At 40.5% G+C, this 19,807-nt stretch overlaps 1 protein-coding gene and 1 long non-coding RNA gene across 11 annotated transcripts in view; one reads left to right on the top strand and one right to left on the bottom strand.

The window, feature by feature from the left end:
* Pde4d (phosphodiesterase 4D) overlaps window positions 1-19,807 on the bottom strand; it is a 1,514,231-nt gene that overhangs the window by 495,332 nt on the left and 999,092 nt on the right. The gene's annotated exons all lie outside the window — the stretch shown is intronic.
* On the top strand, window positions 889-13,773 carry LOC108350210 (uncharacterized). Of its 2 annotated transcripts, none has more exons than XR_005501462.2 (3): window positions 889-1,028; window positions 2,828-2,914; window positions 8,154-13,773. It is a non-coding gene; the product is annotated as an uncharacterized LOC108350210 (long non-coding RNA). The 2 variants fall into 2 exon arrangements; XR_005501460.2 differs by lacking the exon at window positions 889-1,028 and adding an exon at window positions 1,058-1,219.

The following is a 19,807-nucleotide window of genomic DNA, read 5'->3' as shown; positions in this document are numbered from 1 at the left end:
TGTGGACAAAAAGGAGTCAAAAGACAGTTTCTTGTTATCCTTGTTAAAGAAGTGTTAGGAGGGAAATGGAAAACTTCAGGTTGCTGTGCCATGCTGTCCTTTAGGGAAGAAAACTGCTTTTTCTTCTTTCTTAGGAACATATTCTTGTGTCACTTTAACGCAGTGCTACTGTCTGAGTCTGAGCCGTGTCCGACAAAGACCTGGGCAGAGGGACTAGAGACCATGTAAATAGCGCAAGGGAACTTCTTCTCCCGATCTCAGAATCGCAGGTTTCCAATGCTGAAGTAGGAAGCCAAGGAGTGATTGCTGCTTTGCAGGACAGGATTGGTGCTGGCTCCCATCATGACTTCAGAAGGCGCTGTGGTGATGAAATTCATCTGCCGCCTAACCCCACAATAAGGCTGTCTGCTCTCTTTAAGTAAAATGACTAAGCTATCGATTCTCTCACTGCAGAATCCCCTCTAATTTGTTGTCATCAAAACCCTGTGTGAGCTTTTAATATTTTGCCTTGGAAAGAAGATGAATTTCACAGCTGCAAAGGCAGACGTTGTCTAAGAATTTCTTACTCGGCTGGCTTTCTTTTCTCTCTGTTCTCTTTACCCCCCAATTCAGTTCCCAGATAGATGTCATTTACTCTGGTGCTCTGACATCCGCAAGATTCTCATGCCCGAGCTATACAGACCTTGCATGCTTTTAAAACACAGTGGCAACACGCTCCAGCTGGAGTCCCCCCCAACACTGAATTTCCGGCAGAACCTTTGGAATCCTCGCAGCCGCCTTGTCTGCCCTGGGCTGTGCCGCCCCAGCTCTGAGCTGGACACTTGCAGGCTCCCTGGTACTGTACATTAACTCTGCAGCAGCTTGCTCAGCTGCAGACTGCTGCCTGACAGGGGATGTGCTGGCGTCAAGGGGGCCCTCTAGGTGGGTTCCCAGACACTGCAGAGCAGCGCACTCCGCTCGCCTCCAAAGAAGAGTGAGCTAAAGGGGTTAAAAGGAAGAGCTTGCCCTGAAGGAGCAGATTTCTTTCAGTAAGTAATTACCAAGCAGGAGGAGGGAAAAGGGCTAAGGAAGCCTGCAAACAACCTCACTGGGAAATGACACACTGAACAAATAGATATTACTATGGGGGAAGGCTTTTCTGTTTGTTTGTTTAATTTTCCATCTATTCAACGGAAAGAAAGGGAACAAAAGAAGTCCAGAGAGAATGTGCAAATGATAGGTATGTTCGGTTTTTTTTTTTGTTGTTGTTTTTTTAAACAAAAATATGGGGGTGGAGAAGCCTTGCTTACTAGATGATTTGTAACCAGTTAAGTGCAGATTTCCACACTATGGTTTTTGGACAGGAAATCCTGGGGAAGCTAGTTCTGCAGAAGTCACTTAGACTTCTACTCTGTTTGCGCATGTCATAAAGCTGCTTGTTTGATTAGGGGGTGTGTAGCTGGGAGGAGAGCTCCCTTTTCATTTCCAGGAGCCTGCCCCTTTGTTGCAGAAATTCTGTTCAATAATCCCCCGAAAGCACCCCATCGCTGTTGATGCCATTTTGGAGCAAGAATAAAATAGTAAACTCTTGGAATAGTAGGTTGGCTCTTGAATGGTACTTGTCTGAAATCGGAGAATGGGCTTCTCCGTGGTAATGTGCGCAACGTTAATGTATCTCTTTTAACTTGGGTGTTTAAGAAGGCCATTATGCAATTGCTTCATATTAAAAGGAATACTGGCAACACTTAACATACTATTTACCTTCACTTAGGGTTTCCCTAGTGAATTCTTGTCCTTACAGAAAAACACTACTGGGGTGAAGTGGATTCATCTCTTATAAATTCTAAATCAAATGATATATATATATATAATACACACACACACACACACACACACACACACACATATATATATATATATATATATATATATGTATGTATATAATTAGTTTGAGAACTGCTAAGATTTGATGAATTGATGGTCCCAGGTCAAGAATTCATTCCTGGGAGGAGGAAGAACTAGGGGATTTTCTTTAAAGCAATTTGAATTTTGCATGCAGAAAGATGGCACCATATAGCACAAAGGGACTTGAGGAAAGTTACTGGGACTCCCTGTGATCGAGCAATGTCCTTGCAGCACCTTTGTTTAGAAGGGACTGGATCTCTCTCCTCAGGTCATTTGTGATCCTTCCCAAAACCCTTTCAGCTTCAATTGTTCTTAATGAGCTCCCAATGCTTCAAATCAGGTATCACACAGTAATTCAAACTGGTTTGTTACAGTATATACTTAAGTGTTATTATTCAAGATCTAGGTGTATTAGTAATATTTCTGCTCATCTTCTAAGAGCTTCACAGGATAATCTCACTTAATCCACTCAGTGGTACTGTTAGGCAGATATAGTTCCTGACCCTGTGCTGAAGAGTGGAGTGAAGGCACTCAGAAGTGAAATACTGCCGGAAGACAAACACATTTGAAGAAGCCTGACCATATGGCTGAGATTTGTGCCTCTCATTCTACTTCCCCCCTCCCCCAAATTAATTTTACCCCCCTGAGAATGAACTCTAAGGGCCAGTGTTTTTCCATCCTCACACTTACAGGGAGACGAAGCTCTGGGGCCCACTTAAGTTATGTGTATCTGTCCTCTTTCTTTTATGGTAGGGATAACATGACAGTCATTAACTATTTCAAAACCAGCACGACTTCTTATCCCATGCAAGCAAGCAGGTTGCCTTAGAATGTAGCATTTGGGAAAGACAGAAATAATGTAGCACTATAATTTCCACTCTAATAAATTCATTTGACATTTTTTGTCTGTTTTTAGTACATTCTATTTCTGCTCTATTCCTAGGCCAAAGTGGCATGTTGTGCATCAGCAGCAGCAGCAGCAGCAACAACAACAACAAGAACAAGAACAAGAAGTCTGAATTTTTCCCAGGTATCTCGGTTTCACAGCTGTTACTGGCTAGCTGTGTTTCCACTTATGGGCGATGACATAAGCAGACACTTTATAGATTGGAAACACAAAATGACTCACTTATTAGGTCATTCAATGAGATTTTTAAATTAAAATATACTTTCAAAAGAAATTTCGATTGATTTTTCCCCCCCAAGAGCTGGGAACTGAAATTGAGACCTCACAGATGTTAGTCATGACTTCTGTTACTGAGTTAAATACCTTCCGTTCAGCTTAATAGTTTTAAGGTGAACTTCTCTTTTCTCTTTTTTTAAAAAATATGTAACTGTATCAAGTAAGATAAAACAAGCTAGAGAGTAACAACTGAGCAACTAGAATAAGAATAAGCACTAAAAATTCTTGAAGCATAACAAAGAAAAATATAATTTATCTCCCGGTTCAGGGAGCTAAGATTACAAATTAATGAATAACCTTAAGTTGGGAAGTTTTTGCGGACTCAAGGCAAATATAAAAGAAGGAGTTTGTTTTGACTATAGAGACAGTTTTTTCCTATTCTGTACTAGAATTTGAGTTTTAAGAGTTATGATCAGTAAATCACAAAATGATACTTGATTAGATAGTAATTAATGAATGTGTGATTTTCAGAAATCAATAGACCGAGTACTATGATAGATTAGAAACGAGTTCTAAAAATGAATAATATTGAGGACTTCTCTGCTTTGTGGTATTTAAAAGAAAACGGTCACTTCACAGAACTTGTAGTTCTGGGTGAACTGTTACAGACTTTATAGGTCATCTCAACATCAGGGTTTTGATCAGTTAAGGATCACTAATCACTAGCCACTGACTGGTATGCCTTCGTCAGCTTCCTGTAGATATGCTGTAGCCTCAGATCGAGCAACACCAAGACCGATTATTATTATTTTTTTGTGATCTTTAAATTTTTCAGTCCTGCAGAAAGCATAGGATTAGCAGACCATCCAAGATTAGACTAGTATTAACTACCTCGAATGAGAGATGTGAGGGAAAATATGGCTAATTTACTATTCAAATGTGAATTCAGACATAGAGCAAATCAAAATGCTTCTGTTAATGTTTTCACTAAAAAGTTACATAGGGTCCTGGGTGTGACCCATGCTCTGCAAACAGGAGGATTCGCAGGACCAATACAGAAAGTTGAACATGGTTACATGGATGACCACAACCATAGTTTTGTGGAGGAATGGAGGAGAGGGGACTTCTTTATTTGCCAGCGCACAGTGAGAAGCCATCTCAAGGGATGGAGCAGGGCACCAGATGCCTGCCCCCGACCTCTGCCTCCAAGGGTATGTGCATGTGGATACGTTCACACAGATAGCACATAAACATTTATACATATTGCGTAAATTTTACAGACTCGAAGCAAAAAAAATGGGGAACACTACCCTGTGCCCCCATGTCCCTTCTCATAAAATCCTTTTGTGAAAAGGAGGCTGACTCCTTAGAAAATTGAAATTTGGTAAAGCTGCCTTCAAACACCTATGAGCCAGAGTAGAGACGGAGGTCTTGGGGTCACTCTTTTTTTTCTTTTTCCTCCTTCCTTTCAAAGTTTGGTTCTAGAAAAGAGGAACAGAGAGCCAACAGCTTCTTCAAAAACTCATATTCTTTCTTTGTGTTTGAAGATTCCATTCTCTTCAGACCCCTTCAATGTTCAATGTCCCTTTCAGGTAATCAAAAAGGCTAAGTCATAACGTCTTGCTTCCATAACCACTGCATAATACAGCCCCACACTGGCTTCTGGACTTGGGTGTTTCCTAAGCCTCTACTCGTTGTTGTGCTTCTCAGTAACAGGAGGTGACAGGAATCAGCTTTCCCCACTGAATTTCAGGTTCTTTCTGTTTGTGTTTTATATAATATTCATTAGCTTACTAATTCTCATTGAGACACCATTTAATATATATATATATATACACACACATCTAAATACATATGTACAGACATATGTATATGTATGTGAATATAAGTGGGGCATAAACGTGTTTGTGTGTATATATGTATGTGTGTATAAACATAGCTTATTGTAGTATTTTACTTACAGAAACAAATTAAAGCTACTTTACAGTACAAAAATTATTGCTATTCACATATATTTTAATATGTTAATTTTAATATAAATATGGATTTTTCAGTAAGGTACAATTTATTTGTTTCAATGTTTTTGTGTGTTTATGACACCCAGAAACATTATTGGAACTCATTAAGTGTTAACTAATGACCATATCAATAACGATGACATTTGACTTCTGACAACATCGAGCAAAGGCTGAAGGCATGCTGTTCGGCACGTTCATGACTGACACTTGAGAAGCTCTTCATGAAGACAGGGTTTTGATTGCTAAGCATTGGGAAACTGTGTGGCATTTCAGCACGTTGCTGCTGTATTCAATTTCTGCATGTTCTGTAACTGAGAAACAGTACCAGCTAAAATTATAAAGAAATTCACTGAAAACTTATCTTGATTACCTAAAACTATCATGTCCTTTGGTAGCCTGCTCATGATTTAATTTATTAAAAGTAAGTCATTTCGGACCATACAGTCAAAGCTTAAACCATCTCTCTTAAACAATGAGAAGATACATTTGCAGAAGAACTGGTCTATTGTCATATGGAAGGCATTTCATGACTAGGGCATCTAGAACATTCACTAAATTTAATTAGAAGTATTCATAGCAGTAGAATAGGCAGAAGACATATACTGGGATACAGAAAGGACACTTAATATTTAGTATCAAATATAAAATATGGAAATATCCACAGCATATTTGAAAGAAAAAACCAGACTCTGCATTATTTTAATTTGCATCTATCTTATTTAATAAATTTATTTATTTAAAATTTAAAATTTATTGCTTATTTTAAAATAAATATAGATTTTTTTCAGGAAGGCTACAGTTTACTTGTATCCAAATGGTAAAACAGAAAGCAACAATAAACCTCAAGTGAATTACTGTAAGGAATCCTCTCCTGGTGTGAAATTATATTACATCTTAATCTTAAAAGTTTTAGAGGATTCTCATCCCACTTAATAACCAATATGCCAGAAATATTCCAAGACAAGGATTCAGAAATTCAAACCATAAAAGTATTTGTCATGCAATAAAGATCAGCATCAAATTATACTCATGCTGTAGGATTTCTAAACAAATTACTTTTAAAAATATCTGAAATAATACTATATGTTAAAAAAGTACTCCAGCATTTTAGAACGATATCTTCAGTATGAACTTACAAATTGCATGTGTGCTAACATATATGATCCTGTCAGTGCAGGTGAAAACAACATGAAGAAGACATACTAGATTAGCTACCCTTGGCACCCAGAATAAAAACAAAGGGTAGTTTGAAAGAATTTTATAATATATTATATATATGGCTTATATATGGATATTATTATTTTACTATATATAGAGTATAAAATAGAGTTTATTCAGGGGATAGGGAGTTAAGAGGGTAGTAGGGGCAGAGAAAGGCAGAGACAGAGAGAGAGACAGAAAGAGAGAAGAGGAAGAGGAAGAGGAAGAGGAAGAGGAGGAAGAGGAGGAGGAGGAGAGTAGTAGAGGGCAACCATTGGCACGTGGAAAGAAGAGGGGAGGGGAATGAGGAGAGAAGGGACAAAGGTGGAGAATGGTAAAAGAGCAAGAGAGAACAAGAGAGCAAGAGCATATTCTATATTTTTTGATTGACTAAGTATTTAGAAAAACCTTTCCTATTACCCAGGTTCCCACCATAACTACATAGTAAGACACTATTGTTGAAGATATCACATAGTTTGGGTGCAAGATGTGGAGAAAGATGTGTGTCTTAAATTGACTGTCAAACTTCCTTCCCGCTCACTAGCTTTCCTGGTGCCTGAAGGTGCCATACAGACCACTGGGGAAGAAAAGAGATCAATTATCTTACTCAGCACCAGGCCCTACATAGAAGTCCTTACTGACCTGCTAAGAAAACCCACCTGTTTGACAGCTGTAGAATTATCATGGGGATAACTAACTGCTTTTTGATTGGACTTGATACCTACTCCATGGAACATATTCTGCCTGTCACAGTAACCCTGGTCAAGAGACTGTGGCTAGGGAGGACAGAACCCCCTGAGAAGAACCTGCCAGGATTATTGTGGTAAATGGCAATATGGTCAAATCACCTTCTAAATATAGTTATGGCCATAATCATGGACTTCTCCCGACCTTGGTTAGAAAAGTTTCTCTTTGCAATGTAGAAGGTATTGAGATCAGAAGACTGGGTACTCAACCCTCAATGGGACATCTTTATCAACCTCCAACCCCTACACAAGATCAAGCTAGATAGATAAGAAGATCTCCAAGCACTACCCTCTACTGAGGGGTTATTGGCTGAGAGAGCTACTGAAATAATCGTTTTAATCTTCAAGGCCTGACAGAGTCTGGGTTGATTTCCAGTGTTCCAGTGGCTAGCCATACATTCTTGCACACATGGGCAGCAATAATAGGACTTAATGGGTCAGGAAAAGGAAGGAAGGGAGGAGGAAGAGAAGGACAAGGCAATGATGCTCTGAGGAGGAAATACTGGGATAAATACAAGAGGAGTTGGAGGGGTAAATACAGATTGCATATAATCATATTTCATTGCATACATGTGAAATCCTCAAAGACAAAAATATTGGATGGATGTAATTGTTTTACAGTTAAAAGATTAAAAATCAAAAGACACTATATTTAATGTTAACTAAGAAACAGGGGTCAATCCTCGTTAGTAACTTCAAATTATAATTTCAAATTTTGAGTTTCTCATATTTGTTAGGTAGGCTCTCTGAAAGGCTAGAGAATGTTTGGCTTAAAACTAAAAACTCGGGAAGGCAATGGTGGTGTACACCTTTAATCCCAGCACTCAAGAGTCAAAGACAGGAGGATCTCTCTGAGTTCAAGTCCAGCCTAGTCTGCAGAGGGAGTTCCAGGAGAGCCAAGCTGCATAGAGAACCAAACCCCAAACAAATCCAAACCCAAACAGACAAAAACCAAACAAACCAAACCAAACCAAAACCCAACCCAAACAAATTCCTAAAGGCTCAATGTTTGAATGCAAAATCTACATTCGATAATGCAATTATTCTACTTAGATCATTATTTCAGTTAACTTGGAGTCATGTGAGTATATATATATATATATATATATATATATATATATATATGTATATATGTATATATATATATATGCAGCTGATTTATTCATTCTTTTGCATCCACAGGAATATTGCACATGGGACATGATACAACTATCAGAGTTGGGACTATCACCAGTAAAGACATGTCTACTGGCAAAATGAAGCAACTGGTCAAACAGCCTCATGCTACCACACTCAAGCACAAGTAAAGGGATGTGTACAGGCTGAAATCCATGTTTGCACACATTGGAGCTACACGACACACAGTGTTGTAGATGCATTACCCTTGATACAATACAGTGTTGTAGATACATACCCTTACACAACCCAGCACGGTGTGTGTGTTTCAGACACAACCTCTCTACACAGCATAGCACAGTGTTGTACACACATATTCTCTACATAACACAGTGTTGTAGATACATACTCTCCACATGACATGGCACAGTGGGTCAGGACAAAGAAAGTGACATTTGCAGCAGGATGAAGAGAGGTGTTGGGCCATATGCTTGTTACCTATCTCATCCTCACTGAATATGTATGTGTATATATATATACATATATATATATATATAATGGATATTTTAATACCTCTTTCCAGTTCTGTCACTCCTTCTGCCAGTTTCAAAAGTCATATAATCTGGAGCTGGAGCAACGACTCAGCGATCAAGAGTACTTATTGCTCTTGCAGGGAACAAAGAATTAGTGCTTGATCCACATCTGACAGTCTATGTCTGCAATTACATCTTACAATATCTCAAGTGTTGCACATGTGGAGATGGTCTCATGTCTTTTCAATAGGTGAAGTAGGATTTAATGGTTCTTTGTAAACTTGAAGCTCATTAAGTACTTTAAGAAACCATGCAAGTCTATGATAAAAACCACTATGCCCTTCACCCACAATAGGAAAGGTCTAACCCATTGCGGGTGATGCCACTCACGGGTTGGTGGTCCTGGGTTGTATAGGAAAGCAGGCTAGAAATGCCATGTGGAGCAAGGCAGTCAGTAGCATGCCACTATGGCCTCTGTATCAGCTCCTGCCTCCAGGTTCCTGCCCTGTTTGAGTTCCTGTCCTGGCTTCCTTTGATGCTGAGCAGCTATAAGGAGTGGTAAATCATTTGAACCCTTTACTCCCCAACTTGCTTTTTGGTCATAGTGTTTTTTTCACAGTAATAGTACTCCTAACATAGGGTTTCTCTATATAGTACTGGCTGTCCTGGTACTCACTATGTAGACCAAGCTGGCCTTGAATGCACAGAGATCCTTCCGAAGGCTGATGTTAAAGGCATGTACTATCGTGTTCAACAAGGATTACAATATTAATAGTCTATCATTAGAACATGGTGGGTCCTATGTAACATTGAGACTTCAATGCAAGGTTGAAGAAAACCTGCTCACAGTGATATGCAGAGGAAGATTGCGTTTAGGGTTAAGTAAAAGTTAATGACCAAGATGTGGGTGGCAATTACAGAGGAGACAGCAGAGAGTAGAAACACAGGGACACATGGAAAATGTTAGCCATATGGTACCAAACAGAGGAGCTGTCTTATTCCCAGAGTTTCCTAAATCTAACAAAGTCCATTTGTTTTTGTACATTTCTATGTAACTGGTGTGCATGGGGGTTTCCTGTTCTTTTGTTGTTGTCGAACGTGTACCTGTGTGTGTGTGTGTGTGTGTAGCTGCTCTGAGTCAATTACTTCTATTTGTAATCGAAATCTTGCTAAGTCACTGTTTTAAACTGTTATCTATCTTTTCATAAATTTCTATTTTTCAAATACAAATCAAGTTAAAATGAATGATCTGTTGTGGTGCTGAGTGGCAGCCACCGTAAATTAACGTATAGGCCTGAATCTGTACCAATGATATTCTATCAAGCATGCTGGAGTTAAGAATGCAGCTACATTTGCACCCCCGTACAGAAGTTTTAGATGGCATTGTTTTGCTGTGACTGACATGTCCTACGGTTCCAGCCACAATATTAGCACCAAGATTTTCACCAGCTCCTTAACGTGCTCTTCACTGGATGTCAAATTGTTTTAGAAAAGGAGGTTTGGATTAAAAAAGGTACTAAGAGGGAAAATAGAGGTCATGGAAAATGGCAAATATTGTGATATGTGTATGCGTGTGCGTGCGTGTGTGTGTGTGTGTGTGTGTGTGTGTGTGTGTGTGATGGATATGGAAACTTAGTACTAAAAGACAAATACTCTCTACAGGGAGTTAAAAAAGAACATCCATATGGTTATTTTAAAATAGTCATTAAAATGCTCAAAGATAATAACTTTGTTAAAACAACTTGTGTTAGAATAATTATTAGTTTTAAAGGCATTGTTGTCTAATTAACTAAAACATTTCCATTTGAGTGTAAAATAAATTTGCAGGTAATTTAAAAATCCTCCATGCATACTGTAGACAGATAGCCTTTCCTTCACCTTATATTTTACATCCTCTGTGCTGTTTAAACACTGGTGTTACCACCACCTGCCCTACCTCTCCTTAGTCCTGGCATATTCCACCTCTAAAGTCATCAGTGGGGACCATACCAGTTATTTGTTACATGTAATAAACATACTCCATGTAAGTAACGAATGTCCAGTCAATGAGACTAAAAGCACCAGCAGGAAGAGACATTGCCTTTGCTCTGCCACTGCATGCATCTCTTTGAGAAGCATGGTGTGAGGGAGAAAGTAACGTTGTCTCTGATATGGTTTAGCCTGCACCAAATTCCATGATTCATAAACTGAACTAAGACGTAGCTCATGACATAAAGTGGTACAGCTCACCAAGAGATGATTTCTCTCCAGAATCTCTGCTTTCCCGTGATCATTTCCTTTGAGATTAGTGACCCATCAAAGAGTGGGGCAAAGTAAAAAGAGCGGGAGGCAGGCAGATGAGCACTGGGTTTTTATTAGCAGAATGCTCAGCAAGCCCCATTGATTTCTGAAGTCTCGACCTTTCTAAGAGTGCAAGTTATTCAGAAGCAGGGAGAAAGTTAATGGAAATATCAACTTGCCTCTCTCCCCGTCTCCCTGAACAGCTCACTGATTAGAGGCAGAGGCCATTGAGAGGCAGCTGCCAATGCGTGTGGGAGGGTGGGTATGTTTGCTTTGCTAAGGTCTAGTATCTATGTGGCCCCGTTCCTCTGTCTCCTCTTCATAGACTGTAGGGATTGGGGGTGGGGTATTAATAAAGTTTCATCCAAAGAATGAAAAGGGACAAAGGATGAAGAGACAGAGGAAAACGTAAGCATAAGATGGGAGAGAAAGGCTTTCACATTCCCTCCCACCAGCCATACTTTCTATATCTTTGCTGCATACTTCTGGGCTCTATTGGGACATAGTTATGTAAAGAGTGAAAGAATACTTGCTACAATATGGAGACCATATTGCTCTTGATTACTAGACAGAGATAGGAAGGGAAAGGGTGAAAACACAGCTATAACAAGGTATCAAGGCACTTTTAAATATTTGCAATGGGGTGTGGACTTGTAACACCTTTGTTGAAAATGATAACACAGGACGCATGTTTGGCGCATGTTCCTGGGTTTCCACTGCTCATTGAGGTTTGCTTGGGGACACCATTGTAGAATTTGTTTCAGAGTACTATTAGAGACATACGTTTTAAAATTTGTAGCAAATAGGATTATATTTGGCAACAAGAATGCTTGTTCCAAATTCCAACCCCAAACTGTACCTTGGGTCTCCTCCCCCACCCTGTGGTTAGGACCTCACATACTACAGGGTGTCCTCTCTTTCCAGGGTCTCCATCCTGCCCAGACAAGACGGTCTCTGATTACTCGGGTTGGAAAGTAGGAAAGAGTGGAGATAAAAGGAAAGTTTGGGTTTTGTTGTTTGTTTGTTTGTTTCTATTTCCCCATCAGTTGGGATCATAAGATAGCATCCCACAGTAAGGGCGTGGCAGATGCTGGAAAGTACAACAGGCCATTCTGTGGATTCAGCAGCAGCAGCCCTGCTGGGCCTGTGGCTGTAACTCCTGGGACTCAGGCGTGATCCCGTACTCCAAGTGCTGCTGCTTAATCAGACTCCCACCAAACTCTTGGGTTTCTAGTGATCTAGTCCTACAAACCCTTACTATTGGGATCAATCCACAGATGCTCTTGAGCAGAAGGGTTAAAAGGAAAAGGTTCAAGGCTAGCTCTCTATCTTCCTTTCTATCTTTTCAACCTAGGATTTGACTAGGTAACCCATATTGTGTTAATGAAGAAACATACTGAGTAACTCTGAAACATGGTACAAGAGCCAAACAAAACTCAGGTGAGTCTCCTTAGAATGAGACCCCCATTTGTGTCATGAAACTTGACAGTTCCCTTATTTATCTGTCCTTATCCATGACACTGGGAGTTCCAAACTCTTGTCAAATCATGTTGTCTGTCACAGGTCATAGTGAAGCCTCACTGTAATATGCTCAAGGAAGTTATATAGGATATACAGAAGAGGAGAGAGAGAGAGAGAGAGAGAGAGAGAATTACGTTTCTGCTCTTTTCTTTCAAAATAGAAGGGTGTGTGTCACGCGTGCGTATGCACACACACACACACACACACACACACACACACCCCACCTCAAGCAGCAAACATTTAAGACAATTTTCAGAATTGCAACTGCTATTACTGAACAGCAATAGCATTCATAGTGACACGACACCTGTGACAACAAATGTAAATAAAAACAAACAAAAGCTGTGCGCAGTCGGCGACTCCACCATGATCATGGCATGACTCTCACTGGAGGTTTCAGAAGGACCCAAATGACTCCTAACCATGTCACCGCGTTGGTGATACTCACGACAAAGACCACATTCCATCTCAGACACATCAGATCTGTGGGTATCAATCACCCTGTGCAAACCAAACTGATCTTCATGTTGGTACAGAAGACCAAGTGGAGACCTTCTTTGCCATTCCATGTTACGATGTGGGTATGCTTGACTGAATCGCTTTCAGAAAAGCAATGGGTGGCTCATCTGTGACAACATGTTTGCGGACTAACACATTCAGAAGAACAACAGAATAATGAGCTAATGTAACAAGTCCCAGGTGGAATTTATCGACAACTGTTGACCTAAGCTATCATAACTGTTCTTCCTACTACAAGAAGGTATGTCTAACAGTCTTGCCACCCACAGACCAAGGTGTAAGGAGTGGGGGAGGAGGATGTCTCAGTGAAAGTCCATAATGAGGGACCATTAATCTTAACTCCTCCCTAGCCTGTGTCATTGTCATTTGCTCCTGAGGACTTCTTGTCACTTCACAAACAGATGCACTCAGTTGGCTGGGTGGACTGCCTCTCTCTCGCTGTGGGCTGACATGCTCCACACTCCAGTGCTCTGAGACAGCCCCTTCCCATAAACACTTCAGGGATTTGTCATCCCCCGCCACCAAAGATCAGTCCCTGGACAACTTTATCTCTCTGACCAACAGTCTCATCCCACTCTCTCTCTCTCCTCTCTCCTCTAAGACTCACTTCTAGCTTCTCCATTACATCTCAGACCTCCAAATATAAATGAACTCATTGGTGCCAAGGCTCACGGGGTTTCTGAAGAAAAAGAGATTGTCGATTCTTTGTTTTTGTTTTGTTTGTGTCATTGGGTGGGGTCTCCTTTTGACTTTGTTTACTTTGTCCTGATTGCTTAATGTTTACAAAATAATGCTGATTTTTCTCTGGAAAATAAAATCATTTATCTGTCTCGGTTTCGTCTGGGGTTTTGACTAGACAGTTTTAATTAACTGGGGCATATGTAAGAATAGAATTTGTTGTATCTGTTTTCCTTGAGGCCGTCACATATTTCCCACATAGTTTGCTGACCGAGATGGTGGGAATGGCGGAGCTGAGAAGGCAATCTCCAGTGTGGAAATCTGAGGAGGCTGAGGAATGAAAGCGCTACCCACCACTGACGCAAGGTAAGCTGGCAGTGGTGGCTGGAAAGTCAGCCATAGTACGGAGGTTTTCATTACTTGTCTTAAAGGGGCCCTGTGGATTAGCTCATAGGAAACCAACAACCTGAGAGAGATGTGCAAATAGGCACCACAGAAGGAGAGACAGCAGCAGCCAGTGGCCGGTTAGAAAATGAACCTCTGTAGAAACCCAAGAAATGTAACTACAGTGAGGAAAAGGGACCATCATAGGAGGAAGGAGGCAAATGTAGTATTCAATGATGTCGAGACAGTGGGGGATGGGCAGACCCATGCAGTCTGTGGGCTCATGGGTGTACATTTTTGATGTACAACATAGATGAAGAACACACAGATACCATTTGACTATATAAATGATATCATCTCTCAAATACAAACATTTATACAGCATATAGGTATTTATCCTAGCATTGTCTATAAATCTACTATTCCTACGTCTGATTCACTGCTCATCATTAAACTTGAATAGGACACAAAGGATCTTTTGCCTACATCCCAGGGACTTCAGAATCCAGGTATATAATGAGGTCGAAGACACTTAAAATGTTCAATCGACAGGCATGTGCTCAAAATGTTTTTTCTTGTAAACAAAGACAATAATTATAAAATGTGAGTCAAATTTGCTTTTTTCAGGGGCCAAACGTAAATTTATAACTGACAATCAAAGGTTCATTCTTTTCTTCTATCTATTTATAATTTTGTGGGTGCTTCTGTTCAACAGTTTATTTTTGTACTTAACTTTTCGGCCCTTGTAAACTCTGTATGCATTTTTGTAAGATTGCTATTCTTCAAGGCTTCTTAGAGAATGTAGAAATAACTCAGCAGAAACAGTTTCATCTCTTATTTTATGCTGCACCCCCTCTTCCCAACCCCAATTCATACAATGATTTACTTTACTGTCAAATTCCTCTCAATAAAACAAGAAAGACCACCAACAAACACCCTCCTCCTCCTCATCCTCCTCATCCTCATCCTCATCAGGAAAGCCAAAATGGATTTGTTCCAGAAATATCTTCCAGCAAAGATTTCAACTCCAAGGTACAGATCTTGAGGGCTCGTTCTTCAGTGAGAATTAGATTTCTTGTGATATGCAATGGTGAGAGAGAAGATAGCATCTTAAGAACAAAGATGTGTCTTTCACATGACCATCTAAGACTTCCTCTGGTCACATTTTTCAGCAGTAGTGGGAAAAGCCCTCTTCTGTCACATTGGACAGGCAATGGCACCGTGAGACTTATCTATTACTGACATGCCTGCTCTGGTTAAGTAACTAAGGTCAGAGAGCAAAGAGGGGACAAAGCACCTCTTTGAATACGGAGAGTAATACTGTGTAAGATTGTAGCTACACACCCGTTCTGCCTCACCCACACCCACACGAAGTAAGAGTGCTGTAGTATTTTTAGAGCCATGTGCTTAGAAGTCCTTGTCTCTGTGTGAGTCTTAAATCAGCCAGTGTAAGCTCCCAATCTGCCCATCTCCATGAACATCAGTTGAGCTGAGTTTCTCAAAAGAATACACTGTATTAATTGAGGGCACCCAATGAATAATTAGCACAAAGAACTAATTAACTTCTCTCTACTAGCATTTAGGAACAGGCAACCCTGTGTTAGAAAGGGGGAGACAAGTGAAATCAAGCTCCTTTGAGCTCTTCTGGGGAAGGTGCTGTGCACTAAGGTTTTACACGGGTTATTTCCCTCAAAACAAAGACTAAGAGGGATCTGGGAAGGGGACAATGACATAGAGAAATAATTACGAGCTGTGTAGCTGGTCATTTCCAGGTACTGTGATCAACGCTTGACTAGCCTTTCTCACTTACTTTTTCCCCAAAAAGCACTACTGCTTCATATGTTTTGGGGCGAAGGGAAACAGACGCCAGATAATTAGGCAGGTCTCCCGAAGTAGCAGAGCTGGTTAATAAAGCCAAAGATGAGTTTGTAGTAGTTCATTATTCTTTGTTCATCTCTCTTTCACCTCTGCTTCTTTCTCTTCTTCCACATGAAGATCTCACTCACACACCTTGGGAAGATCTCATGTCTTCTTATTTATTTTATTTTTTAGAAGACCGATATCTTACCCTACTTTTGGAATACCGACGTACTATCTGAAGACACTGAGACATACTTGGCTAGCATACTACTCATGTCAGCAGTATATATAGCCTTGGGTTTTGATTTCTGAACCCTTTGGCTATTCTTTAAGCCTTCGTCAAGAATATCTTTCGTTCCTTCGCACGCATTCCATCCGAAAATTAAAGCAGCGAGGTGTCTTTGTTTAAAAGCACTAACAAACAACCTGGCAATGGTTTACACTTTATCTTGTCTACTTGGCTGGTGTTTCTGGGACTCTTCGTCTAGCATGGTCCGATGTCCATGCCCCTCCCCCTCCAGTTATTATCAAGCTGCTGCAGTGCAGCCTGGAGACACCTGATCACTTAGATCGTTAAAAATCAATCCAATCACCGAACGGTTCTGTGCATTTTAGAGGAACGACAAAGAGTACAGTATTGGATTGCTATTAAGTGACCCAGGGCTTTCTTTTTTCGGCTGCCAGGAAAGTCATTTGGTCAAATTGATTAAACCAGCATGCCAAGCAGGAGAGAGGAAAAGAGCAAGGGAACGTAAACAGAGCAAGCTTGGTCAGGGAGGGTGATGCTTTTCTTGGGATGAAATAAGCTGCTGATGGAGGGGAGTGAGAGGAGGTGGTGGGAGGAGGAGCCCAGCATATGGTGATCGGTGATCATGAGCTTGGTGCTGGAATTCAGGGTGTTGGAATTTAGAGTGCGAGAGATTCAAGACAGTTGGACACAGACAACCAAAATGCTGGGACGCTAGCAAAATAAGGAAGGAACAGGGGAGAGTTTTTTTGTGAGACCCTAACAGACAACCTGCACACTGTTTGGTTGAATTAATTCCAGACACATTGCTGGCATAAGAAGCAGCTGACTCAAGCAGTCAGTAAATAACTCTTTCAATGGTTGTCAGAGTGCAGAGAACAGGCTTGTTTTTCACCAATTGGGGTTTCTTTCTTAAGAGAGAGGTGCCAGATCTACCCTGGTTCTTTCAAAATGTGGATTCAGAAATTATCTACACATTCCTTTCCTTGTTATTACAGTAGCCATGGATAGGCCCTTCCTTCCAAAGAACTGCCTTTCCCTTCCAGAACTGCGTGTTTGCCTAATATTTTTCAATGATTTCTTCATTAGTCTAGAAAGAATCCTGGCTTGTAGAACCACAGAGTGCTGACAAAGATGGATCTTACTGTGGGGTTTCTGCCACTGTGCCACTATTTCTGATTCCTGCTAGTGTCCTATTTAAAGTCACACTTAGCTTACCCAGCTCATGATCCTATAGGGAAAGGATCAGAAAAACCATCAAGTATTTCCTTGTTCCCTTTTGCTATATATATATATTGGCTGTCACCATTTCAAGTGTAACAACCACCTGAACACAAGGCACTTAAAAATAGCATTTGTCACATTACAAAGGAAGCAAATATGCTGAAGAAGAGTGTATGTGTTTCTTTAGGTACTGAACAGAGGGAATGCTATATGAGAGCCATTTGATCGCAAAGCAGAAGACCAACTCTTGTCTAAAGAACAAACCCCTCCCCCCAGCAGAGGTTTTACATTTTGCTATTTGTAGCCATGAGTTTATGTGAGAGTAACGGAGCTTTTAGTTAGGGATCACACCAGTTGCAGGGTTGATCACCAGGTAGAAGTGATGTAGAATGCTCAAGATCAGATACCCAAGATTGTAAGTGCATTTGGTTTCCAGTGCTCCCCTCTCTGAGACTGTCAATAACTCACGGAGACAACAGCAATTCTCAAAATGAACAAAGCCCAAGAGCCATCAAGTACTATAGGGACACCTTGAGCCATTTACGTGACTGAGGGCTACCCAGGTAGAGGTATGGCACAGGTAGAGGGGGGAGACTTGGGGAGGAGAAGGCCAATTAAGCAAAATTTGAAGAAAGAAGTGTAATTGTCCATAACATGGCTTTTCAGAATGACTATTCTCCTTTAAGGTAAGTGGCAAGTCTGCACGTCATTGCACCCCAGTGGACAGGCACAGTCACCTGACTTTAGCTGAGGTAATGTGAGCAGCAATGGAAATGATACTTATCTCTCTTTTTTTAAAAGCCTGTAAGTATCACATGTCTTCTTAATATCACTACAACTTAAGAGAGAGGAAGAAAAAGGGGAGAAAGGAAGGAAGAACAAAGGAGAAAGGAGCGAGTTAGGAAGAGACAGAGGAGAAAAGTGAAGAGGAATATTTATGTCGCTTTCAGGGAAAAAAACTTTGAGAATGAGGGCATGATGCCCGTCTCCTCTGTCACTTAGTAGGATTTTTACAGATGGTAGTCTCTAACCAACTATGACTGCAACTAAGGAACTTATCTTTCCTCCACCTCCCACTCATCCCTAACAGATAGTCAAGATAAAGAAAAAAAAAGCAAGTATTTATTGTTTTGAACAACTGATGCTTTGGGGGTTGCTGTTATAGCATGAGATAGCCCATTGTCATTAAGATTGAAAGAAAAATCCAATAGCTAAAATTTCACTCTATGGAAAAATGTCAAGACTCAACTCTGTCTCAAGTCCAAGGTTCGTGAAAAGAAAGGGGTGGTTATGATTAGCACACAAATTCTTCCAATCAGAAAGTGTCTAGATAGGGACAGGACGAATTATTTTCACTAGATTCTTAAAAGTTGAGGGGGCAAGAAGCAGCTCAGATGCTGTCTTCCCTTGGGAGAAGGGATGTTCCTTGCTCCTCTGCAGGTAAGGGCAAGTGGTAAGGTTCAGGTGGAACACGGGCTGTTAGTACTGAGTGCAAACTTCATGCTGCCTGCTGAACATGGGGTGCGGCAGTACAGAGGCCAGTATAGGCTGACTTGAAGACATTTCTAATAGTCTCTGACATAATTGGGCGAAAAAGATTGTGTAAGCCAGTGGAATTTATTTTTTTTTCAGAAGTCGGCCAGCAGTTAGCTGAGATTCAATAATTAATTTTAATTTGACCCAATTTTTAACCAGCAGATTGGATAGTATACATGTAAAAATCCATCACTTTATTATGATTTCATTTATTTCTTTACTTATTTCACTTATTATTAATTTTTATTGTTTTGCTTCTTATAGCCATCCATCCCATATCAAGAAATTTATCATGTGGTTCTGATTTGGCTATGTCTCAACAGAATTTACTTTAAAAACAGGAAGAATCAGGACCTAGACCCCAAGTGTGGTTGTTCTTATAGGCAATGCACCTGTGTACCTTATTCAATATTTCATGAAATATTATTTAATGGATACATGGCTATTCCAGTCATTCTAATTGGCTTAGTCCCCTCGGGTTGCTGTAGCAAAACTCTTTAGCTTGATGGTTGCCACATAATATTTATCTCTTACAGTGGAGGAGTCTGGGAAGCTGGGGATCAAAGTACTGTCAGGTTTGTTAGAGTCTACCTGGAAAGGGATCCTCCCCTCTAGATTTATGAATCGTCATCCCTTCACAGATGTGCTGAGATAGCCTGTTTTTATCCCCCCTTTTTATTTGCTCTGATAAAACTCTGTGATCAAGGCAATTTATAAAATGAAGGGTTTATTTTGGGCTACAGTTACAGTAGGGAAACTGTCCATCACAGCAGGGTATGAAAGCAGCAGGCTTGTTGGCTGGAAGATCAGCTGAGAGCTCACATCTCAAACCATAAGCAACAAGTAGAAAGAACACACTGGGAGTAGGGTGAGCCTTTGGAAACCTCAAATCCACCCCAAGTAACACCTCCTTCAACAAGGCCATACTTCCTAAGTAG

The sequence above is a fragment of the Rattus norvegicus genome, chromosome 2, assembly GCF_036323735.1.
Source record: "Rattus norvegicus strain BN/NHsdMcwi chromosome 2, GRCr8, whole genome shotgun sequence".
In the NCBI taxonomy this organism is placed as follows: domain Eukaryota; kingdom Metazoa; phylum Chordata; class Mammalia; order Rodentia; family Muridae; genus Rattus; species Rattus norvegicus.
This window is presented reverse-complemented; position numbering and strand designations above follow the sequence as displayed.